Source organism: Canis lupus, chromosome 20 (assembly GCF_011100685.1).
Source record: "Canis lupus familiaris isolate Mischka breed German Shepherd chromosome 20, alternate assembly UU_Cfam_GSD_1.0, whole genome shotgun sequence".
Taxonomy (NCBI): domain Eukaryota; kingdom Metazoa; phylum Chordata; class Mammalia; order Carnivora; family Canidae; genus Canis; species Canis lupus.
In genome coordinates, this window is record NC_049241.1 from 30770761 (window position 1) to 30797430 (window position 26670).

Genomic DNA, 26670 nt, shown 5'->3' on the forward strand with positions numbered 1-26670 from the left:
GTTGTCTAGATGGAAGGTGTGGTGTTTAGAGTTGGTATAGAGAGAGACTGTGTTCTTAATCATATTTTCTTGTATTTTTACCTGCTTTTTTTTTTTTTTTTTTTTTTTTGGATAACTCGATTTCTTTCTGTAAGTCCTAGGTATTGAGACACAAAAGGCAGGGAGACCTATTTTTCCTGAGCTTTCTGCTTTGTCTCATTCTTCCCCAGAGGAAATGATTATTTAAGGTCTAGCTACTTACATAAGGAGCAAGGCAGGTAAGGAAAGTGTCCTGGGAGTAACTATCAAGTGATATTGGAAACAGACTTCCACTGACATTCATTGTTACATGAGAGATATCAGTCTTGTCTTCATAGGAGAAGACTATAGAGCAGAGTTCAACAAGCATAGAAGTTGAATTCCACCATTATGAGCTTGAATTTGGGTTCTCCTACTCATTCACTCTGGGGACATACTGCAAATTTTCTCCATCAGAATAAGCTGGAAAACGGGGCTGGGGATGAATTCCTTGAGGAGATTGAATGAAGGATCTTGTATGACAGCATTTGCTTAAAAAGCCAACAAGTGTGAGCTTATTCCCAGTTTTCCCTCAATCTGTTGAGCTTCTTCATTTCTAACCACTCTGTAATTCTCAGCTTTCAGTGCCTCCAGAAAATATTTTTACCTCCTCGGAGTCTGAGTTGAAATTTTGGCTCCTCATTCAAAGCCAAAATCTTGTCAGTCTTGAAGTTCTTTTCTTACTGTGTTTCATCTTAATTTTAAACTTTTATTTGAGAGAAGAGAGCAACTTAGTGTTTATAAGATTATATAAATTATCTTGCTGCTGATCAGAAGAAAAGGATACTCAGTCTTTTTTTTTTTTGAAGGCTTCACATGAATGTGAAGTGGTGTGTGTGTGTGTGTGTGTGTGTGTATTTATATAGCACCACAAAACCATACCTTTAAAAATTGTTAAGAATGGGAAATTTGGTGTTATGTATGGTTTACCACAATAGAAATTTTTAAAGGCATTCAATGCCTATGCACAAAATATTGATAATGTGAGAATTCCAAGCAATCTACTTTTAAAAAATTATTTATTGATTGATACAACCACCATGGAAAATGATGTGAAGGTTCCTCAAAAAATTAAAAATAGAAAAACCATATGATCCAATAATTTTGCTCCTGGATATTTACCAAAAGAAAACAAAACACTTATTTGAAAAGATGTGTGCACCCTTATGTTTATTGCAGCATTTTTACCATAGCCAAGATATGGAAGCAACCCAAAGATCCATCAATAGATGAGTGAATAAAGAAGATGGGGTGTATGTATACAGTGGAATATTGCCTAGGTCTTTATTTTATCAGATTAAGGGACCAATGCAGTCTTCTCAGTGCCTTTCAAATCATGCCAACTGATCAATTGCCGGGTCTGTGGTGCAAAGAGCTATCATGCTTATAAACTTTGTTCCTGGTATTGTTCATTCGGTGACTACTTCCTAAGCTATGGTCACACAGCACACTGACCCAAGTGCTGTGAGCACGGCCCTGGCAGCCCAGCATGCAGCCTTTGTCTAGCTCTCACAAAAATACCCATGAAGACACAGAAAGAAGAAAAAGAAACCACAACACCCATCATAAAGATGGAAGTCAGTCTAACTCTAGAATTTGGGAAAGAATGATCCTAATTATAAAGCAGAGAGCAGACTAGAGGCATCTTCTCGGAGATAATCACATAGCATTTCCTACGTTCAGTCTATGAAAAAGAGGTTTGAAAGAGAGGGAGAAGCAATAGATAGTGTATTATTTTCAAGGTATGGCTCTTAACACAGAGTTTAGAGTGCAGTGAAGAAGATTTTATACAAGTACTTATGACTTGTGATAAAATGTTTTTCCCATTCTCTGCTGCCTGTGTCTTCATGTGGATTTTTCGGGTTTCTGCAGAGTTCAAATACCTGTAAATCTAAAGTGCAGTTCTATAATTGAACAGATTTTAAGCTCACCATTTAAAGTTACACTGCTTATTTAATCTTTTGAAATAAAATAACAAATGCAGCAGAATATTGCCCCTGCCCCCTTGTGAACTAAAGTGCTGTGTGGACAGAGCCAGCTCAAAACAACCCAACTTTATGGTAGAGTAAGAGAAATATTCTCTCTCAGCAGTTGAGGAATTATTCTATAGTCTGTTATTTTGCATATCTTGCTTAAAAAACTCAGGTCATTTTGTGTGTGTATAGTTCATCTTTCTAACTAGATAAGGTTTGTCCTTGGCTTACATCTCTCAAGAGCAGCTAACACATCCGATGGGCAAGGATGGCAGAAATCCTGAAGTGGATTATCACTGTCTATCATGGGCGCAAGAATAAAGATTGGAAGTAATGTGCCACGTGTTAGTTCTGACTATGAGGCTAATACATGTTTATTCATCATAGAAAGAGTCACCAAGGAAAAAAGCCCCAATTTTAATTTTTATTTATTTTAATTAAAAATTTTTTCTAGCCTCAATTTTTAGAAATTCTTTTATATTCCTCTAAATCTGCAACTTCTGCAGGTGTCTCTCTTCACTTGGAGTTTATTTTGTAGGGTTTTTAGTACAATTACTTAAGACTATTGGATTAAAATATACCAGGCACATCACTATTTCTGTAATAAGATCTCTATTGGCTTAACAGCTAATGTAGCAAAACAGAGTTGAGAGAACAAAATTTAAAGAAAAAAATTATCCACCCAAAAAAGATTTTGAGATGGATGAACCTGTGCCAGAGCATAAATTGACATGTTTGCATTTAAAATCGAACCAGAGGTATCAGAATCCATCTGTTTAGTCAGGGCTGCTAGTGAGTGATTGGCAATGTTCAGAATTTACTCTCTTGGGGAAAAAAAGGAGGATCCCAAGCTTTTCTCTTTTTTTTTGATTTCAAAGTCTGCAATAGTTCAGGAATATTAAGAATTAACATGAATAACAATAAGGTGAGAACATGGCCTACCGTGTTGTCTGTGGATGATTTACACATGGTGCCTGGGAACAAAAGAGCTGGAGTTCGTTTCTGGAAGCACATCTGCTCGGCAACACAATGTAGTTAATTTCAGTCACTCGTGTTTTGATTCACAGCTGTTATGAAGTAGGGATTCCACTTTTGTCATGTTGGCTACAAATATTTCTTTCTAGCAGATGGGATTCTTCTTTCTGAGGGAGGGAAAAAAAAATCCAAGAGGGTAAGTGAGAAAAAGTAAGAAGCTCGGTAAACCGATGGGCCAGAGTCCTTCTGACATGTATATGATGTGTTGAGAGCTGATTGTCATCAGAAAGGCTGTTTGTGTTGTACTGTCTCTGGTATTCTGTGTATCTGATAAGCTATTTTCTTATCTTCTTTGAATGCATAAGGTGAGAACTGAGAGTAAGAGTATTACTTGCAAACCTCCTCCTCTGTTTTAGGATATGGATAAGAAATAACAGCATGTGGGCTCACGAGTCACCTTTCATTTAACGAATAAGGAGGAGATTTGGGGAAGCTAGGTTATTTTTGGATTCTGAGATCTAAATCCAGGAAAAAAAGAAGAAAGAAGAGTTGACATCCCAGGAAAATATTTGAAGATCAAAGAGCCAAATCACTCATTTTATGTATAAGCACACAGATGCATAAACACATATTTGTACATGTATTATAGTACTATATTTCTTTCATAATAGAAATATAGAAGTGTATATATTCTCTCACACATAACAGAAATAGCAAATGGGGAAATTGGTGCATGATATCTGCCGTGGAAGTGGGCTATACAAGCTATATTCTAGATGGTATCTTCTGTTCTTGGTAACTTCTTCACTTCCCACAAGAAGGAAAGGGAGCATTGTTATCGCTGCTTGAGGGTTAAGGAACTGGAGGTCTCCTAGCTATTGAGGAGTGTGCTGATGTTTGAGGCAGGCCCTTCTGACCCTCTCCCCTCCCGAAGCTATGTTCTCTTTCCACTCCCCCAGGCCTGATCTAGTTCTGAAGGAAGGCTGACTCTGCCTTGGCCCTTCATATACCAGTGGGTAATTTATATGCTCTAATAAATACACTGTGCAGTCCCCATGGTGCCAATATTATGTGTCCTGGTTCCATATTCACTGGTGCTGTTCAGATATGTCATATCGTGAAAAACAACACGCGTCATATCTTTCCTTAGCACCATTTAAGGAGTCTAGCAACTGGAAATCTCCACCATTTTTCCTGAACTCATTTTTTGGAAGACAGAGAATGATGAAGGATTTTTCTATCAACTCCAGGTACAAGAAACAATTTGGTATCTATTGGATGTTAAACTAATGGAATTTTTAAATATCTTGGTAATTTATAGAGACAGTTAAGATAAAACTTTTCGTGGTACAGACTGTTGTGGAAAATCAAACACATGTGGTCTGTCATGAACTGTTACAAATCTTCAGGGTAGCAGCGATTAATGGAAAAGCTAGATTTAAAGTGAAATGTAGATTTGTGGTGTTTTCCTATGATTTGTCTTATTGATACAGAGCTTAGTTATGTTTCTGTTTGGAAAACTTGTTCTATCATGCCTCCTGCTGCGTCTCAGATATGATGCTTTTCTCATGGTCTCTATGTAAATGGGCAAAAACAAAAATCTGTTTACAAATGGCAACTTGCATATATGATGTTTCAAACTGTGGGAAGTGCCCAGACTTGACCATAATGTGTGATTACATATCTCAGCGATTGCACCAGTGTCCTTACAGAGAGTTCCTGGAGTTTGATTGTACTTGGTGACCAGGAATGCAGATGGTTTCATTAGGGAGCCTTCAGACACCAGGCTCATGCTCTCTCCTCATTCCATTCTTGCTATCCCTGGACTCTTTGGAAATCCTTTCTTCTGTGGCTTCTCAAGGATGCTTTGAGCAAGTCTGTCTCATTTCAGTGTTCTCTTTCAGTACCATGATCCAGGTTTTTGAGAGCACTCACTCTGTTATGTACAGTACAACATTAGGAACTTCTGTGCCATGAAATCTGTCGGGGGTAAGGGCAGTTGTTGTTTGCTTGTTTTTGCCATGGTTTTGTAATATTATCATTTAAGTCATTTTTACTTATATTTGCTGTGACAAAATGTGCTATGCATTTTTTAAAAATGCATGATTAGCAGCAGAGGAAGAATGGTTGCCTGGGTCAAGTATTCCTTTAGTCAAAAATTGTGTGCACCAAGGGATGCCTAGGTGGCTCAATCAGTTAAATGTCTAACACTTGATCTCAACTCGGGTCTTGATATCAGGGTTGTGAGTTGTCCATGCTGGACATGGAGCAGACTTTAAAATATATATACACACACATATATAGAAGTCTATATATATACTTATGTGTGTGCGTGTGTGTGTGTGTGTGTGTGTGTGTATGCGCACTGAGAATTGTTCAGGCATTATCTCATTTAGGCTTTTCAGAGGAAGATACTGACGCAGAGTATATGTACGTATAACTAGAAAGCAATGGAGACGATTTTTTGGTTCCAGAGGTAGGCTTTTAGCCATTGTTTAACTATTTGAACTCCCCTGGTATTACTTCATCTCTTCCAAATGAGTGAGAAAAAATAGAAAATGCATATATTATGATCTTTTCTACCCTCAGATTAAAAAAGGATTAATTCTTTTATCAACTATACTTCAATTAAAAAAATAAAGGATTTTCTAACATATAGCACCATAATTTATCACATTAAGGCTTAAGCCTGTGTCTCTAACGTGAACTTAGCCCAAGAAGTATGTCAGTGAGCGTAGCTTCCTGTTGTAGTAAAGCAAAACTATAACTTAAGAATAACTGAATTTTTGCCTGAGTTTCAGTCTGTGTGTGGCCAAGGAAAGGATCAAATAAATCAGCTTCCCACTTATTTTACTTTCTGTCTACATCTCTAAGCGCAGCCAACAATGAGTTCCTTTTGTTTGATTTGACAGACTGGAACTGCAAGGATGTTATTTACTTTGTTTTAAAGCAGTCCCTTAGTTTGCTTTCCAAATACATGTTTTTCACTCCCTTACTCACTTCTTTGTTTTTTTTTTTTTTTTTCATAAGTTTTCCAGATTGGTGATGTAGTACATGCTATCATCTAACATGATGCCCTCCAACAGAACTTCCTGCAATAATGGAAATGTTCTCCACTGTCCTATATAGAAGCCACTAGCCATCAGTGGTTATCGAGCCCTTGAAATATGATTATTGCAATGGAGGAACTGAATTTCTAATTGTAGTTAAATTTAAATAGCTACATGTGGCTGTTGGCTTCCATTTTGGACAGCACAGATCTAATTAGCTTTTGACAGGTCAGGTGCTTCTTGGCTGCAAAATGTAAGAAATGAGACCTTAAAATTTGTGGGAGAATTTCAAGCTGTTCTCAAGTGTCATCAAACAAGAATACGTTCTTCAACAGTTGAATTTTAACCAGTTTCTTTTTTTTTTTTTTTGTCATCTTTTAAGAGGTGACTGTAATCTCCTTTGCAGCTAAGCAAGAGGCAAAAGGGCACTCACCTGTCTGGGTTTCCTATGGGTTGGGTTTTGTACAGGCTTGAATAATGCACTTGTTTCTGAATCAGGCCAACGTGAGCACTTTGTATTTCCCATAATAAGAAAAAAGTAGCAAAGTAGTCAGCCAGGAAGCAGGCCCGACTTGGTTGAGATTTTCAGAGTACATAAGAATGCACAGCTTGCTGCTGATGTAAAGCATGTGGGGAAAGGCCTTGGAGAATTATTTTTCTTTCATGATTGAATGCTAGTACTTGCCGGTATGGAAAAACAGTCTCTTGCTTGTACAGGCAAACAGCTGTTGTTATTAGAAAAATAATCATTATGATAGAAAGCACACGTTTTTCATGTCTTCTCTCAGATCTGTCAGAATGTGTTCTATGTTAAAATGTGTATGTTTCATCTGAAAAAATGTAATTGGTAACTTAGCATATTCAAAAAAAAAGTTCTGAGCCAGAAATGGGAGCATATCATCTTTTTTTTTTCTCTATCCTCTATACCAGTGCTGCCCAATAGAAATAAAGTACAGGCCACAAATGTGATTTTTAAATTTTCTAGTAACCATGTTAAAAAAATAATAAAGGAAATAGGTTAAAATGTATTTTATTTTATGTATTTTATTTTATTTATTTTATTTTATTTTTAAAGATTATTTATTTATTCATTCATTCATGAGAGACACAGAGAAAAAGAGAGACAGAGACACAGGCAAAGGGAGAAGCAGGCTCCATGCAGGGATCCTGATGTGGGACTCCATCCCGGGACTCTAGGATCACGCCCCAGGCTGAAGGCAGGTGCTAAACCACTGAGCCACCCAGGTGTAACCTCAAAATTAATTTTAATATAGTTTATTCAACCTAATATATCGAAAATATTTAAAAATGTAATCAGCATAAAAAGTTCATGAGATACTCTGTGTTATTTTTCCATGATGACTCTTTGATATCCACTGTGTATTTTACACTTAGACTCCATGTTATGACTAGCCACATATCACATGCTCCCTAGTGACATGTGGTTAGTGGCTATACCCTATTGGACAGTGCAGCTCTCAATCGTTACTCAAGGCATAATGGACTGTGTTTGAACCTCTGAGGGTAATTTGCCAAAAGGCAAATGAGGAATTATCAGTTATACAGGAGAGAGCATCAGTGCATCTACTACATGGCGTGTCATCAACGGATTTACTCTGAAACTTTGATCAAGAGGAAAGACAAAGATGTCATAATATAGGAGCTATGTTTATAAATATAGTTATGGCTTAAAATTTCTCCTGATAGTTTTGGTGTATCCAGGTTTTCTTGCTCAAATTGTGACAACACCTGAAGACATTTTTAATTAATTCTGAGTTTGTGAAAGTTTTGCCATTTTTTCTCTCTTCTAACACAGAGCCATAAAATTGGGGATTTTCTTAAAAACAACTTTTTTTAGGGGCACCTGGGTGGCTCAGTTAGTTAAGCATCTGCCTTTGGCTCAGGTCATGATCCCGGGGTCCTGGGATCAAGCTCCCGTTGGGCTCCCGGCTCAGCGGAGAATCTGCTTCTCCCTCTCCATGCTCTTGCACGCTATCTCTCTCCACCTCTCAAATAAATAAATAAAATCTTTAAAAAAAGAAGAAGAAAACTCCTTTTTAAAAAAATTTACAAATCAGGGATTATTTTATGGGCATAACTCAATCTTTTGTTTTATTCTAATAGAACAAAAATATTTCTATTCCAATTAATTTTAGTACTTTAGATGTTTTTCTAGTACATCTTTATTATTTCACGATTATGTAAGTCAAGTCCAAGTTTTTAAAAATGCAGAGTTTGCCTGATTGTACTGTACAGGGCTATTTTCAGTTGATGTTACAAAGGGCATTATAAAAACTTCTGTTCCTTACATACCGCAACTGTGTAGTTACTTGAATGCAGACAGAAAACATAGTGACTATTATTCACAGCCTGTCTCTGTGTTAACCACAAATAGTCAGTTGGTTTAATTAATACATATTTTTATAAGACTTAGGATATGAAAATTTAGATGAAATTCACTGACTGTTTTGGAATTGTTTAAATATCTTTACATAAAATACAGTTTCCAGAGTCTGCTGCATCATCAGATATTTGAATGCTGATTTTTGTGCTTTTAAAACCTCTCCGAGCCTAATTTCCCTTTAGTGTAAATAATGTAACCTGGCACAGAGTTGGGATTCAGTTACTGTCGGTCAGATGGGGACAGATGATACAGGTAAGCACAGAGTCCAGACCATTGTAGACACTCAGGCTTAGCTGTGTGTGCGTGTATGTATGTGTGATTGCTACAATATATATATGAATTAAGAAGTATATATTTAAGAAATATGTGATGTTATAGGAAGTTAAATATATGTACTTCATGTATTATTAAATGTTTTTTTCTACTCAAGTTTTCTGTAATTTAGAAAATTTTCATAATAAGTAAAAAAGCTTTCAGTAGTTAAATTGTTTGAAATAAAAGAACCACAGTTCAAATACACCTTGTAGGACACAATATCCTAGCTGTTCCAGCACCATTCTTTTTCAAATGTGAAGTTTGTAGTATGAACAACTGTGTTTACCTCTTGGACTCCATTAGAAGCAAGGGACCTATGCCTTCTTCGGGAAATAGCTGAATGGTTTCATATCTCAAATGTTACCTTTGTTTCCCCCTTGACTCATGGGAGAGCAGGCGTACAATTAAATTGATTTTAAATCACATTTAGCATTATGTATTGATTAGATACAAGTGCTCTAAAGCAAATGTCACATTGTTCAGCTCCAAAAAGCATCCGCATCGGATAACAGAAGCAATAGGAGCTCTCATTTCTGTTAAGTAATTCAGCCAATGTTATAAGTCATGAGAGTGAGATACACATGGTTAGTAAATGGTTCTCAAACCTTATTATTGTAATGCAGACTTCAATTCAGTTTATTAGCTTGCTCTTTATTCTCATTTATATTTTATTACCTTGGAATACAGTCATAGGATCCTGGAAATGAAGATTTCTTTAAAAACTTTAGGAACAATTTATTTAAAGTCTTTTGTTAAGTGACGTCTAGGAGCAGACACAGTGTCGGCAAAGCCAGGTTTTGAGATAAGGGAGGGTAAAATGTTTCTCTTAGTTGGCTGTGATAGCATCTCTATGTCTCTAACTTTATTTCTGTCATCTTTGTTTCTGGAGAGCAAATTCCTGGTTGTGTTAGAGGTGGGGGGAGTCTAGGGCTGGACGAGGGACAGAAGTTAGATATATAAAGTCTTACATTGATGAAAGTGGTTCTCCCCAAAACAATTGCCTTTTCACACCAGGGAACCCCCAGAATGATAGCAATAAGAGGAAAATCAGCCAGCAAGTGACCTCGCTATCATCGCAGCCTCTTGTGGGCTCCCACAGGTCCTGCCTCATGCCCAAAATTCTGAAGTGGTGTGATTACTAACACCCATTCTCATCTCAGGCAACCAGCCCCTCTGGGGAGGAAACGGGGCAGCTGTTCAGCTAGTGTGTCCTTGGCATCTTCGTGACTTTCTGTCCCAGTGTGCCTGTTTGATACTCCGCCTGTGTTCTCTCTGATGATAGCATGTACTCACATTTCTCTGTGCTGCTCAGATATGCTCATCTAACCATCTCCTTTACCCACGCCCAGGGGCTGAGTCACCCTGGGTATATTGGAAAGGCAGCAGTGCTTGGTGTTTCAGGCTATACACAGAGCAGCTACCATGACTCAAAGTCTGGCTTTGCTATTTAGTAGCTTTGAGATTGTTAGGTGATTTTTTTTTTTTTAACCTCTCATGCTAAAATGGGGATAATAGTAGGACATGCCTTCTATAGGGTCACTACCAATACTACATGCTTTAATAGATGTAAAGTACTTAGAGTGCTTTATAGTATAGATATATGTACGCACACATACATATAATGCTTAATAAGTATTGAGGAACTATACAATAACCTAATGGCACTCATCCTACTTTACATCTCCCTTGTTGGACCCACCCCTCATTATGGGGTACATAATATACAAATCTGGTGATAAAGGGCATGTGTATTCAGGACAGTTGTGCCTTAATGGTGTGGGAGAATCATGAGGCATAGCTTGTATGGACATACTTCAGGAGATTTCTTTATTAAGGACCCAGGAGTGGGAGAGAAACCACCAAGGCTTAGCAACCCAGGGTAGGCATGGAAGTAGAGGTTGGAGATTGCCCAAAAAATGTATTCTTTGTCTTCTAAAAAATGAACAAGCCACAGCCTGTGCCTCTAAGGTGCTTAATAGATAAGAAAATGGGAAGTTACAATAGATTGAGTAAAGTACCAACAACCATAGGGAAGGGGTACTGGAATCTACAGCTGGAAAGAATGGGAGAGAAATCTGGACAGGCCTCCAAGGCATGAGGATGAGAAGGAGCTAGCTGGGCCATTGTGTAAGAAAGGGCAGTCCAGTCAGAATGAATGAAGAGTGTGCAAAGGCCTAAGGGTCAGAGTACTTTCTGAAATCCAATGTGACTGGAGCACAGTGTAGGTGAGGTAATGCGTAGCAGTAGGTGAGTTGGAGAAGTAAGAAGACTTGGATCATACAGAGGCCTTCTGATCCAAGCTAAGGTATTCAGAGGGTCCTGGTGGTAATAGGAAGCCTTACAGGAGTTTTGAATGAGGGAGAGCTGGGGGTCATATTTATACAATAAAACTTAGGTCTGGTTGCCTTTCAGAGAAGGGATGTGAGCAGGACTGGCGGCCAGAGTTTCTGCCTTAAAGTACATATGACACTAGCTTTCTGTTTTCTAGGGCACTGAGGACTGTGATGTTCCTCAAGCTAAAAGCCACATTTAGTCTGCTGCTGGTGTTAGATGGCAAGATGTAATTGTCACAGGTGTAAATAAGATTTTGCAATCCAACTCGGCAGACAACAAAACCGAGATTGATGTGTTTCCAGTCTTGTGCTTCTGTAAAGAACACAGCAGTGAACAACCCTGTACATTCATCTTTTAGGCACTTGTCCAATTATTTCCTTAGGATAAATTTCTAGAAATGGGTTTGGTGTTTTGGGGCTTTTGACGTAGATGGTCCTAGGACAATTTGGATGCCTGTAATCCTGGTAGATAAACAGGTGCAGAGTTTTGTGGCAATGCTGAAAGCACAGATACAGAAATGAAGTGTTCAGCGAGTAGTCACGCCTGGGTAGGCACGCATGCCTAATTTTTCTCTTTGGACTTCTTTATACCACCGGTTTTCTTCCCTGGTTGCAGTACGATGTGATTGGATGAGTACCTAAGACTGACGTGGTGTTTGTCTATAATGACAAGTGCTTGACTGTAGCAGCAAATGATGAGCGGCCCTAGGGAGACATCACCACCCACTTGAGAGAGATCCATGAAGGGTTTATGACCCGTTTGAATCCTGATCGAGCATCACTGTCTTGACCCTCAGGGAACCAATTGTCTGGAATACTTGCTCTGTCAGTCTGAGCGATGTGCTTAGAATCCCTTTGAAACCTGGGAGCCTGATTGTTTGTAAAACACAGAGTGAATTATCAAAAAGACCCAGAGATTGGAAATATTTTATTGTGACATTCCACAGCCATGTTTGCAAAATGTATTGATGAGAACATCCGGGCTTATATATCCAGTACATTCACTAACTACATTCAGCAATGAATTATTATTTGAAATTATGAGGCAGTAAAGTTTTAATTTTAATCATACCAAATAAAAGGGTTTCATAAGTTTTTCCTTCTTTTTTCTTAACTCTAGTAGGAATGTTTACTTACCAGAGGTGATACATTTTTAAGGATCTATGGAAATGTTAAACATAAGCGTATATATTGTTAATTAATAGCTATTAACTGTATGGTCTTCTGAATTTGTTCAACTATGTGTGTGGGGCTTGGGGCCATCAGAGGAGGGACAGGCATGGCTTGGATAGAAGCAAGGACAGCAGAGAGGGCTGGACAACTTCATCCTTAGAACTCTACTTTCCTTGGATGCCACTTGAGAAAGGGCAAGAATGCAAATAGAATACCTGTAGAGTCTCAAGGTTCTATACTCTGTGCTCCTAGCTACCTATGAAACCCCTTCCCCAAGTCCTAACCCATTTACTGCACTTCAGATTGTTCCTTTACCCAAAAAGAAAGGTGCTCCACTTGCTCTGAGCCGCTGGGCTAGGATCATTACTGTAGATTTAAGTTAGAGCACTATTATGATTATTTGAGGCATTGCCTGGTGATCCCTATTCTCTATCTGCTTTTCTGTTTGCTTATAAAGAGAATCTTGTTAAAATACTCTAGTAGCATGCGGATGGCCAATGGCCTCCGGCCAGGCACAAGGTACTTTTTGCCCACAGGGAGGCTGCTCTTGGATGTTTTTTAAAAGCTAAATGGCTAGAACTCTAAGAGAACAGTGGTCACAGAGGCTTTATTGAATTTTAAAATGGTTAGCTAAATTGAAAAAAGAGTAGGAAACTCCTGTATAAGTAGGTGTGGGTACCATCAATATTGCTCTTTGAGCAGTCTATTCTTCTCATTTGAAAAGAACAACTATTTGTCATGGTTCTTGTCGTGGAGCTGACGGTTACCTAATTAAATGCATATGAAATTCAAAAGGCTTTACTAAGGGACAGTAATTTTCCTTCGTTGTTTTTAAAGTTGCTGGGATGAAAGAATTACGTTGAGCAGATAATGGATGGATTCTTCGCATTCTGTGCATCCAGGTCCCGAATCGACTAATCATGCCATGGTTATTCAGCACCGTGTTACCTTATACTTTAAAATTAAGGGTACCATTTTCATTTTATTGCTGACTCCAGGGGTAATGTTGGTTCCAATTTTTGAAGACTATGACCGGGGTGAGGACAAGACTGCAGCATAAATCAAGACAACATTTTGGTTCAGGATAGGTTATTGTGCACCTACAGAGAACGTCCTGATCGCTGGTGGTCTTTTTTTGTAATCTCCTTTGTGGAGGGTATGGAACTTGAGATTGTCATATCTGTACTCAGCAAGGATGATTTTTGTTCTGATCGTAATTGATCAATATGTTGGTTGTTCTGTCACTGTCACCCACATCCCTGCCTTTTCCCCTTCTTCTAGTCTGTGCCATTTCTATCCTGTGGATTTGCGGCTCCCTTACAGATTGGGTCTGGAATTGATTAATAGGATGGTTAGGCAAGAGATCAGAAGAGTGGAGCAGAAAGCATTTGGGGTTCTACTTTTTCCCTGTTGGAACATTGCCATTGGCAATGGCTACCCTATAGAGTTGCCCATGCTCCATGCACCAGCTTCTCTAATAGGCCCTCATATTGCCGTTGTCTCCTCTCCCCTTTGAGGTGTAGGGATGCCATGGCTTCCTGCTCTTGCTACTCGCTGTGTACATCCACCTTCCTTGTTTGTTTCTTTCCCTGCCTGCCCTTCTGTTAATAATCCATTTGTTGCAGTTTCTTCATTTGAACCAACTGAGTTGAATTCTGTTTCTTCTGGGACCCTAATATAGTAGTGACAGGTCATTCAGTCAGTATGTAGTAGTGAGTCTCAGACTTGAGTGTGCTGAAAAATCCATATTCTTGGGCTCTCTACCTCTTGGGAGATTTCTGTAGTAAATCAAAAGTGAGTCCCAAGATTTTGCATTTTATAGAAGCTCTCAGGTAGTTCTAATATTTTGAGGAGCTCTGGCCTCTGAAGAAGGTAGTACATACTGAGTACTGGAGTACTGGAGACTTAACCCTACAAAGCTGTGCAAATGTATCCCTAATTGGAACTGGAACAAAATGTTCCTCTTCCTTATTTCTCTTTCTTCATGCCCATATGTCACATGCAAACAGGATATTCTCACCCAAAATAAAACAGACCAATTGGCAACAGGTAACTGGTTCTCCTCCAGGAGAGATCATCCCTAATCATTCAGGACAAACTATATGTTTTACTCACCTGCTCCACTTTTAATGTCACATAATACCTGCTACCTTAAAGACTATTCATGATTGCCCTTTGCAAGGTCCCCTTTGATCTGGATGGTAAACAGGAGAGCTGGCTGGCTTGAGGATATCAGATTTTATTTATTTACTTAATCATACATTTATTCAGACCTACCATATGTAAGGTATGGCCTGGATCAGGGTTGGCAATCTTGAGCTCTGGGCCAACTTGACCCTCAGGTCATTTTAGTACATAAAGATTTATTGGAAAACAGCCATTTCCATTTATTTATGTTTCATATATGGCTGCTCTTGTCCTACAATGGCAGAATTAATAGCAAAATGGAGAAATGTATGGCTTACGAAGCCTGAAATATCTACCATCTGACACTTAACTGAAAAAGGTTAGAGAGCCATGGACTAGATCTTCGGAATACATTGTAAATAAGGTAGGCATCATCCATCATCCATTGCTGGGGACGCAGCAGTGATGAAGACAACCCCAAACCCTTCCCTTGTAAAACATGTCTTACGGAGAATATAGAAGGCAGTAAAGAAAATGAGGTATAAAATAGATAATACATTACAGAGTGGTAAAGTTTAGTGAGAAAAATAAAGCCAGGACAGAGGGTGGGCAGTGCTGCAAGTAGAGGGTTGTTGTGATGAACATGAGATGGCTGGAGTGTCCTCAGTGAAGAGGAGAACTTCAATCTCATTTTCCTGGTATTTGTTTCCTGTATCTTCCACATCACATCTTTTCTTGCTTATGTAATTAACATTCCCAGATTCTATCAAGTTCTAATGTGGAAAGTAGAGAGTTATTTTTCAAGTATTGGGAGTGTATAAGTAATAGAAAGCTGGTGGAAAACCTGCTGGTGATTCTTTGGCCTTGGAAGATTCTTACTCTAGGAAGCATTTCTCACATTTCTCTTGTTCAGCAAAGGGGAGATGTGGGCTACAGAGCAGGAACATGTTTTACTCCAGCTCTATCCCTCATTTGGGGCTTACTATTACTGGTAGCTCTTGGCAAAGGGAGAGTATTCTAGGGAGTGATACTATGCATTTTCTCAATACATAGTAATTACAAATTACCGAGATGGAGGAGGGATACATGTTAAGATTTTGGACGTGTATTTGGTGAATGTATTGCTAGCTGATCATCAAATTCTTATCTGTTTTAAGTGGTAGGAAGTCCTCACACTAGATATATTTGCATCCTGTTCCCCTCTGATTGCAAAATTTAGGTAGAAACCTACCATTACATGGCTGATGATTACATACATTTGGAAACATTTCAAAAGCAATTATATAGTCCAAAATGTAAGTACATCCAATAAAAATGTAACATAACATGATTATCCTGTAAGACACATCTTCCTCCTGGTCCCCATTGCTCCAATAAAGTGCCCTCCTTCACTGGACTAGGGACAGTGATTCAATTTTGTTCTGAAGTAACCATTGTAGTTTGACTGTGTTTTATTAATTCCCCTTTGGTTTGGTTTATTACATTTGAAATTTCTTCTGCTATTGGAAATTTAGCTACATATCTACATTATTATTTTATTCACTAAATCCTATTAGACTAAAAAAAAACATTTTTAGCAACAGAATAAATTTAGAGAGGTAAGCATTAAACCCAACTCTCAAGGCATTCCTTTATGCTAGATTATTGCTCTGTAGCTTTCATTAATTAGATTTCTAAAAAACAAAATTTAAAATACTTCCTCTAAAGGAAAAATGTATTTGAAACTTTCCAGATCTTAGTTTGCGCTTATAGATGGTGTAAGGAATCTATTTTAAACATATTAAACTACATCTAATGCTTATATACTGCATATTATTTAATTTATCAAACATTTCTAGTGACAATCTAAACCAAGTATGAGGCTTAAGGGGTTTAATAATAATAATTTAATTTGGAAGCATCTTTGCCTTCTAAAAACCCTCTGGCCACTTAACAGAATGCAATAAAATGTAATTATAAAATGTGCAATATGCCTTCACATATCTACATTTCCAGAGTGTTTTTCTTTAATCATCTATAAAAATACGTATATAAATAATATGAAAAAATGAGCTTGCTATTTTACTCTGGATATAAACTTCTGGTATATTCTTTGGCAGGTATTAAGAATAAGAATTAGGAGGACATATATAACACAGTGGGAACAGTCAGTTACCTTTATATAGTATGAATTCATAAATATCTAAAATGCTCTCGATCATCAAATGTGCTTCATTGATGGCTTGTATTCAAAGAAAAAAGGGGAAAACGTTACTCTCCCAGGGATTTCTGATGTGTTGAGGTACTGGCACAGTAACCCATGTTTATGAATAAAGACAAGAGTGTACCAAGTTGTCATCAGCCAAGAAAAATGAGAGGAGGGTTAAAAGTGATTACCTTGAAGCAGAAAGTTAAAGAAGTGAAATATGAATTTATCTTCAAGTAATCAAATCAAGCTGTGGAGTGGATTCATCTGCCTTTCCTTTGCCGTTTGCTTACAACTGTGCCTAGCAGAGCCTCTTTGGGAAGGGGAAAGAGGCAATTTCTCAGCTCCTTAATCTCCTTTCAACTTGAGCAGCTGTGCTGTTGACTCCTGGTAACTGAAATTCTAGAATGTGGTCTGGTGCTCAGGAGGAGCAGAGACTCAGGTCAGACTTCCAGGGACCAAATCCCAGGTCTTCCCTTAGTTAGCAGTGAGCTTTGGGCAAGTCACTTCACCTCTCGGTGTGTCACAGGTTTATTAGGAAGAGTGAATGAGTTCATATCTGTAAATATCAAGCTTGCTTGTATTTAGATGCCTGATGTATTCTAATGCAAATAACTTTATTGTCAGCAGCATCATTGTCATTGTTAGTGTTGGTTAGGTTTTCTCTGAACAAAGGGTTCTTTCTAGGGCTCAAAGCAAGCTTGGAAGCTGCTCTTCTATAGGACATTTCTGGCAAGTTCGGGAAGTCACTCTCTCGTCTTTAAGACCTTCCCATTAGCCAAGGGGAAATTTTTTAAGGCTTGCTAAACTTTTCCCAGAGCCATGCACAGGCCCCAGACTTGGAGCCTCAGGCAGGGATCCCTTCCAGCAGAGTTTCCTATCTCTTTTGTTTCAAGGTTAACAGGGTTAACTGTCTATCTCTCGGAGATAATACTGATTTTCTAGTTATGCCAGAGAGAGAACATTTCCATTTAAATCAAAGTCCTTCCGGGACAAACTGAGCAGATGTCAAGAAAATAGAGGGCCAATGGTAGTATAGGAAGCACAGGATGAAGCCAAGAAGTATGAACTTGACTGTAGGTTGTGAACTACTAGGGAGCTCAGGTGCCCAAGGGTGGTGTTTGGAGACCTCAGGGTCCCAGCCTAGTTCCCAGCCTGCAGTGTGACCTGGGACATTCACATAACCTCTCTGAGCTTCATTTTCTGCATCTCTTGGGACTTGCTGAGATCTCTCTAATAAGATAACATGTATCCTGCCTTTGGGAAGTACTCAGTTACCCAGTGGAAATCTTTAGGCTCTGAAATTCTCATTCTGTCTTATTATCCCTGTGACTGGTTAAGTGAAGATAATGGTCACACATTGATGGCTGTCAGTTAAGAAAGCTGGAGGCTGGCCAAGTGGGGTGCTGGAAGTGAAGCGTTGCATCTGGAATGTAGGAGCCGAATTACCATTAACACCCTTGTTTTCTAGTAAGTGATCTTGAAAAAGGCAGTGGACCTATCTGGACTTTGACTGCTTGTTAATCAAACACAAAGATTGTATAATACCATGTTTGAGTTACCTCCCAAGTTTCTAGAAGTTGGTGCCTCCTTTGTGCCTATTGGCTCAAACCTTAAGTGAGTATAATAACCACTCTTTCCCTATTACCTTTGCCAAGTGAATGCAGTGTCCCATGTGGTAATGTGTGAATTCACCTTAGCATTGTAGAAATGCCATTTATTTTAGTATTTATAATACTAGTGTGAAGTCCCATCAGTAAAAAACAAAGCAAAACAACAACAACAAAAAAAAAAAAAAAAAAAAAACCAGTTTTTTGGAACCCAGGAGTTTCAGTTTCATTCCACTCCAGGATCTCTTGCAATATAGAGACTAGGGATTTTGCACATTGAGGAGGCATCATAATTACCTGGAAATGTATAATTGAAACAAGGCATTGGGGCCACAGTTTTTCTGTGGAGTATGTTTCGACAAATGTTTCTAAAAAATTCTGTGGATGTGAAATCAGTGTTTTGATGGATTCTTTTTATATATAGGAAGTCTTTGGATTCTAGTAATTTCCCTGAAGGCTTAGGAGTTCTTCTGTCACTTATTAGTTCTATAATCTTGGAGGAGTTGATGGATCTCTCAGAGCTTGATTCCTCATCTCTAAAGTGGGGATAGTGAAGCCTCTCTTTCAAATTGCTTTGAGAATTAAATGAGATATTGGCTATCCATTCTTGGCAAGGTAAGTACCCCATAGCAAATGATATGGTAACTATTATTTTTGGTTTGGGGAAGCCCTGAGCCTGCCAAAAGGAAAGAACCAAGCATGTTTTGCGTTTTCCTGATGGCACAGGTAGCAAGCTAAATGACCTTTACTAGTTTTCCTCAATTTTCACTGAACTTTATAGCTCTGCCTTCTTTCTGGCCATATCATTAGATCTAGTGTATAATTGAACACATTTTATTTAATAAATGAGTTAAGTGGGTGATCATTATGATTTGGATTTCAACTGAGTCCTTGAGGCAATATTTGCTGATATAAAACTATAGGCAATTTTAAAGAATTATCATAAAGATTAAAATATTAATATGGTCCTTTACTTCAAATTTTTATCTCCCTAATTATAATTATCCATCTTTCCTTTTATGTTACTTGTAATTTCAAATTTATAGCACAAGATTTATAAAAATGTATGTTTCTTTTTATTTGATTAGATGTGTTTAGGTCAGTAACTTTGTCATTTTTTTTAAGATTTATGTGAATGTCTGAAATTGATACCAGGAAGACAATTGCCACCTAATTCAAATGTACCATTCAGAATATAGTCATTAGTCCCGTTACAATGATTGGACGAGGCTTAATATTTGAATTTAAATCAGACTAAATAGCAACGTTTTTTTTTGTATGTGTATATGTGTATGTCTGTTAAAACCTTCCTTATTGGAAACTATGCTGTGATGAAAATTCTAGAAAAAAATGTTTTTCTCTCTAGTTAGCCACTTTTGTCACTTGTTGGTTCCTTTGAGTTTATTTGTGGCACTCATATCTTATTTTAAGGTTTTGTCCTGAAAATAGTTTCTTAACCTTCCACCCAGTTATACTAACACTGCCACTGTTTCTCTACTCGCTTCCACCACCAGCCTTTCTTTGCCTTTAGTGAATGTGCTTGCTTCTGGAATCTTATACAAGGATGAACAAAATTAAAATTAAGGGCAAACTTGAAGTTTAATTGTTTTTATCTGTATTTAAACAATATAAAAATACAAAAAACGGCTGGATGATTTTAACTGATACTGAAAAATTTCTTTTAAGTGGTTTTACTTAAAATATGGACTGGGAGGATTTATACAGAAAGTCAGTTTACAGAGAGATCTTGTGTGGGAGAAATTCAGATGTAAGTTGTCAATGTATAGAGCACTGAAACTGAGGTATCAGAAGAACTCCATGCGACTGTGGTTTTTGTGGGAGAGATGCTGTGGTCTACCTTCTTGGTGAATTACCTGTAGGTTTCCCTAATTGCTTCTGGTAGATTGTGTTTGAGAATCTTATTTTGTATAGGCATCCATCCCTCCCTCATAGGATTATAGGAAGATGACTCCATCCCTGGGACCAGGGATCCATCCTGGTGTGAAAAGACCAATGGTCAGCAACGCCAAACAATTTCTGATAATTACAATGCAATCACTGGCAGAAACTAGCTTTACACAACATCTCTAGAAGCTTCCACAGTTACCACTTTATTCATTCAGTCTCACTGTGGTCATGCTGCATTTTGAGTTTGGCCATTTGCTGTCTTTGCCATGGTCTTATATGTGTTCACAAGACAAAGTCTTGTATCTTCCTGTAAATCTAGTTCTGCATATTCCAGAAAATCAGATACATTTGTCTAGTACCCCTTTAATATGAAGCACTGGCCCTGCCCTTTTACTGGCAGCTAGTTATCCCAATCTATACAATCTATATAGTACTCCATCACCCACTCTGCTCAATGTCTTTCTTTTTTTCCCCCAAGAAACATCACCCTGTCAGAATGTATTCTCAGTTGCAGCAAAAATCCGTTTTACATATTGATCAGAATTTGTCAGCACATCCTTTGGAGAGTCATAGAATACCAGTTTGCTCCTCCATACTGGTTGGGAATCCCTAACCAACACTTGTAAAGCAAAGGGGGTGGGTGGGTAGGTAAATGGGTAAATAAGCAAATGAATGAATGAGTTTTAAAAAGAAAACTCGAAGAGAGGTTATAGTAGGCTGAAAGATGGCCCCCAGATATATCTACATTCCTAATTCCTAGAAGTCTGTCCTGGTACCTTACAGGGCCCAAAGATCTCTGTTGATGTGATTAAATTAAGAATCTTGAGGAGATCCCTGGGTAGTTCAGCGGTTTAGCACCTGCCTTTGCCCCAGGGCATGATCCTGGAGTCCCAGGATCCAGTCCCACATCCGGCTCCCTGCGTGGAGCCTGCATCTCCCTCTGCCTGTGTCTCTGCCTCTCTCTCTCTCTGTGTCTTTCATGAATAAATAAATATTAAAAAAAAAAAAAAAAAGAACCTTGGGATGGGGAAGTTATCCTGGATTATTTGGGTGGGACCAACATCATCACAGTGGTCTTGGTAAGAGGGAGGCAGGAGGAGTCCACATCAGAAAGAAAGCAATGTGAACAAGCAGAGATTAGAGTGGTGCCCTTTGCAGACTGGAGAAGGGGACACAAACCAAGGAATACAGGCAGGCATGAAAAGCTGAAAAAGACATGGAGATAGATTCTCCCTTGAGAGCCTCCAGGAGGAACCAGCCTGACCCAACATCTTGACTTTAGCTCATTGAAAGGGGCTTTGGACTTATGGCCTCTATTAACTATAAGAGAATGAATCTTTTTTTTTTTTTTTTTAAAGCCATAAGATTATAGTAACTTGTTACAGGAGTGCTAGGAAATTAATACAGAGATTCATAAACTTTTAAAATGTTTATGGGCACTGCAGTCAAATAAGGTGACTGTTGTGCTGACTGGGAGTCTCATGCTCTTCCCTGAATCACATGGGCAAGATGCCAGTAATTGTGGTATTGGCTCTCCTGATGAGATGGACGTCCTGTGACAAGGCCCACAGGACCAGAGACTTAGATAAAATTTGCTTGGCCTATTTCTCTGATTCCTTAAGGTGTTTAAGAACAAAACAGGACAACAAAAACAGCTTGATTACTCCAGTGAAGGAATGTTTCCTTCTTCCATCTCTATACATTTCTCTGCAACTTTTTCCATACTTTTTCTGATTTCTATTTCATTCTTGATTCAGTGCTATTTCTTTCAGAGAAGAAAAATAAAACTACCTAGAATTGAATTAGTCTTTCTTTTTGCAAGTTCTTTCCCTTAACTTACAAGGAAAACTGCCTGCACTCTTTGTTCCTTATTGTGATATTGTGAGGGGAGCTATTTTCAATGTGTCTCATGTCCAAAAAATCCTACGTTGCTTTATCACAGCATTATATCATGACTTGTTAAGCATTTTTTCCCAAGATTTTATTTATTTATACTTATTTATTTTAGAGAGAGGGTATGCACGTACCTGAGGGGCTGAGGTGCAGAACAGAAGGAGAGGGACAAGCCGATTCTGTTCTGAGCACAGAGCCTGATGTGGGGCTCCATCTAATGACCCTGATTTCATGAACTTAGATGAAATCAAGAGTCAGATGCTTAACCAACTGAGAGCCACCCAGGTGCCCCATGACTTGTTAAGCTTTTTTAGTTGCCTGAAATGGCATCTTGGATTGGTAATTCTCAGTACTAATGTTCCATAGCACCTGGGAGACTTTGACAGTTTCACTTGGGTATTTGTTGTCACGTTGGTGCACTAATTTGTTAATGGGAGCGTATTATTATTTTGATATTTTTATTGGCATTTTTAGGAGTTTTAACCCCACGCAAACCACATGTTCATAGCTTTGTTAGAGTTAACTGTAATATTTGATGACACTTGTGTGTGGATGGGATTCATTGAGAATAGTAAGCAATAGAAAATTTAATGGAGCAGTACAGGATTTCTAACAGGCTGTGAGGTAAAGGAATTGCTTCATTCTGATAACTGCTGTTTTTCATGTTTATGTTACAAAGATTACAAATGTCAGCCACACGTCAAATAGAATCCTCAGGAAAGTTTGTGTATGCACTTGTTTTGGGGATTGATTTTGAAAAGTCCTTAACTAGACTTTGTTTTGTGGGTCTCCATTCATACCTATAACAAAAATTTAAATTGATACAAGCTATTTGGTTTTCTTGAATACAAAGTTGAGTAACAAACTGAACCTTAGAATATAAGATTATATATTTATCCACTTAAAATTGACACACTGCTGGGCAATATACTTTGCTCTGAACTTTATTATTATTAGATTACTACACAGCTGTGGTCTACAAATTTAATTGTAAAAAAGAATCATTTGGAGTTATATAATAAAATAGTAGTCCTTGGGCCCCTTACCTCAGAGATTTTGTTTTGTTTTAATCAATTAAGTGTGGTCCCTGGAACCTGTAGTTTAAGCAAGCACTAAAGATAATCCAAAAATCTTCAGGCTATGCTTTAAGAAACATTGCTCTGTATAGTCCATCAATAATGAAAATAGTGATTGTGTGCTATGAAATTATTTTAAGATGTTCCTTAAAGTCCTTTCAAGTCTTTTCAGAAAAAAGTTGTTGGAACTACTACTTGCATATGTAAATATGCTGCGTTAAATTACAGAAGACTTTTGAAAAAGGCTTATACTCACTCAGTGAGCCTGTGGCAATTGTAAGGTTCTGGATTTCACTCAAATTTGTAGCGATGCAAACGGCATCCTTTAGATGTGGCTGTAATGCATTTAGCTCAATGACAAGGAAACTGGCAGATATTTCCATAAGACGTACGGATGGAGAAATAGTGCTTGCTGCCAGTAGCTTGATCTGCATACATTGAACATTTAATAGTTTGCATTTTTTGCTTATTCACTTGTCCTAAATGCTTAATGAATAGGCTCTAAGGCTTTAATTTTCAACCAATCCTAAGTTTATTACTAAAGTTTATCAAGCAATAAACACACTATTGCACTTATACTGTCATGTTTTTATAAAGCAGTTTATAAAAGGTGACATCTGGCAAAGAGGCAGATCTATAAAAATCATGCTGGTGGATGTAGTGTCATTTTTTCTGCCATACTCCCAGAAAGAGTAATATTATTTTGACACACACATACATCCCCACTGTCAAGTTTCTATTTTTATAGTTAGCTTACTGCACATATCCTTAAGCTATACAAAACCTTTGGGCTAATGCAGAAAGTGACATTTCTGCATATTTATTACAGTACTATTTTAGAGGTTGACTTTGTCTGATAGGATTTTTCCAGAAAAGTGTCATTTTCATGACAGTAGACATTGTCAAGAACAATACTATTGTGCAGTTAGTCAGGAAAGGTCAAATATGGAAGGACAAATCATAAATAGCTTAATTTAATGCTTGGCATGATTGTTTCTCAGTATTTGCTAGATATATACAGAGAAAAACCTATGTGTAGCATAACCCTGATGAACAGTTCCATAAGTAGTCAGAATCTGAGCTCAAACTTCAGTCAACATATGCCCTAGCCTGTGATCCAGCAACTCTACTCTTAGGTTTATACCCAAGAGCAATGAGTGCGTTTTTCTATTAGAAGACTGTACAAGGATGTTCGTAAGAGCTTTAGTTATAAAAGCCCCAAGCTAGAAGCAACCCAAATACCCATCAGCCACTGAATGACTTAATGTAATAGGCATAAAATGGATACTTCACAGCAATAAATATCTCCTATCTATTGACTCATGCAGCGACATTAATGAATCTCAGGGACAGTTGAATGAAAGAGGCTGAATATTAAAGAGTACATGCTGTGTGATGTACGCTGTTATAAAACTCAAGAATTGGCAAAACTGACCTATGATGATGGAAGTTAGACTAGTAGTTACCTCTGTGTATGTGTGTGTGTGGTTGTGTGTGTTTTGTGTGCAGTGGTTATATATGTGCATATGTATATATATATATATATATGCAGAGCTGTACACTTAAGATTATCCTATTTATATGTTTGGGGTACCTATTGTGTAATAAGCCACTCAAAAACAAAACAGCTGAAAACAACTTGTTATTAGATCTCACAATATTGTGAGTCAGAGACTCACACAGGGCATTGCAGGGATGACTGGCTTATTTCAGTTCAATAATGTCTGGAGCCTCAGCTGTGTTGACTCAAATGACTAGAAGTGGGTTGCACATCTCTCCATCTCCACATGGCTCTCCTGGGTTTCCTTGTAAAATGTTGGCCTCAAGGTAGTCAGATTTCTTACCCTAGAAAAATTCATGGCTTTAGGAGCAAGTGTTTTAAGAGAGTAGGTGGAAATTCCAATTTCTTAAGACCTGGGTTCTGCAGAATTCTATTGGTAAAAATACTTACTGAGCTTACTAGACTCAAGGAGAGAGGGTCCCAAATCCCACCTCTCAGTGGAAGGGATGTTAAAGATGTTGTAGCCATCTGTTTTGTTACGTACAAATATATCTCAAAACTTTTTTTTTTTTTTTTAAAGAAGTAAAAACCAGTAGCAATACTATCAAAACTTTCTTCTCTTTTGGAGGATATTGTGAGATTTGAATCTAGTTCTGAAAAGCACAACCAACCAAAGAAACCCCCCATTTGAAATCCATTTCCAGTAGATAATACATCTTTCCTCCATTTCTTTTTGAGGTTGAAACTTCTGTGACTTTTTCTTATATTATTTGAAGTTTATAGGCTTTGAGATTTTTTTTTTTTTTTTCTCCAGGCTTGGGTGAACTTAGACTTTTATTTAATCATTTACGGCCTAGAGTTAACTGTCAGAGAGAAGTCAGATAAGGCTTTTGATACAACTGAAATCCTTTGCTCCTTTTGATTTATGGATAATGAATTTGCCCTCTTATAGTCAAAGTGTGATTTTTTAAAAAGAAACCCCATATCTTTTATTAATCATCTATCAGAAATATGTTGCCCAACAGCCCTCTTTGTAAAAATCCTTATTAGTTGATGAGAGCAGGTCAGCTGAATTTATGCAGGGAGGTTTTATGTACCATTGACTGGAAATGTTTATTCAAGCTAAATAAAGCTGGCAAGAAAACAGAGCCTCTTAAACTATTAGGCTTCATTCAGACATGCCACTGATGGAGACAGCTTGGACAAGCAGTGTGTGTACACAAAAAGCTGCATTCTCAAACCTATCAAAAGGTCTCCACGTCAGTGCACTGAGTATCTCTAGCAAAGATAATTACTGCACTCGTGCCTGGCATAATTTGGGTCAAGAGCAGCATTTCAGCCAGATCTTTAAACAACATGGTGCATCTCATTTGAAGAAGTTTTCGGGGCCATTTCCCAATTCTGTGCCAGTAACTTCAAAGTCTGTTTTACAGAGTCAAGACTAGAAAGACCTAACCTCATCCTCCCGGATTTTCTTTTTAATTAATTGCAAAACACTATCCTCTTGCTCCCCCTGAGAACCAGAAAGGATTTATGCAGTAATTCCATATCACCATAATTTCAAGTCACTGCTTTCATTTGTCATTTAAAGAGCTTTGCGGTATATAAAGCCGTCAACCCAGTACCATAGCAGTATCACTTTGTCAAAAGAGAGTTGTTTGCACTTTACCTGACAACCTATTTGTATAAAGTACCGAGGTTTAAACTAAATATACCCCATGAAGTCTGAGACACAGATGATGGAATCTTGCTTGTAGTACTCACTGTTTGCCTCTCATATCCTTTCCCACTAGTCTTCAAACTCAGTCTCCCTAATCAAATGTGACTGTTTTCAGATCCCATTAATTAAGACAATATGAATGTGGCTTGAGCCACCTCGGAAGGCACATAATTCTAGAGAGTTCGATTTTGACACATCAGTTTTCTTTCACTGATCCCTAACTCATGACTATGGTAGGCCGTTTGTAAAAATGGATTTAACGGAGGTGTTAATGTACAAACCTACATATGTATTTGTATAAATGGAATAGCTAAAGCATGTGTGTATGTGTGTGAGAAACATACACGTGTGAGTCATGGAGTATGATAGA

The 26670-nt window shown here is 38.0% G+C and overlaps 1 protein-coding gene and 1 long non-coding RNA gene across 4 annotated transcripts in view; one reads left to right on the plus strand and one right to left on the minus strand.

Annotated features, from left to right (window-relative positions):
• Positions 1–16975, minus strand: part of LOC102151844 — a 63798-nt gene extending 46823 nt beyond the window's left edge. For both annotated transcript variants that reach the window (XR_005374840.1, XR_005374839.1), the window contains exons 1-2: positions 16784–16975; positions 2973–3172 (exon numbers count right to left, since the gene is read on the minus strand). This is a non-coding gene — a long non-coding RNA (uncharacterized LOC102151844). The remainder of the gene's footprint in view (positions 1–2972; positions 3173–16783) is intronic.
• The window catches only part of FHIT (fragile histidine triad diadenosine triphosphatase), a 1445250-nt gene that overhangs the window by 857229 nt on the left and 561351 nt on the right, over positions 1–26670 (plus strand). The gene's annotated exons all lie outside the window — the stretch shown is intronic.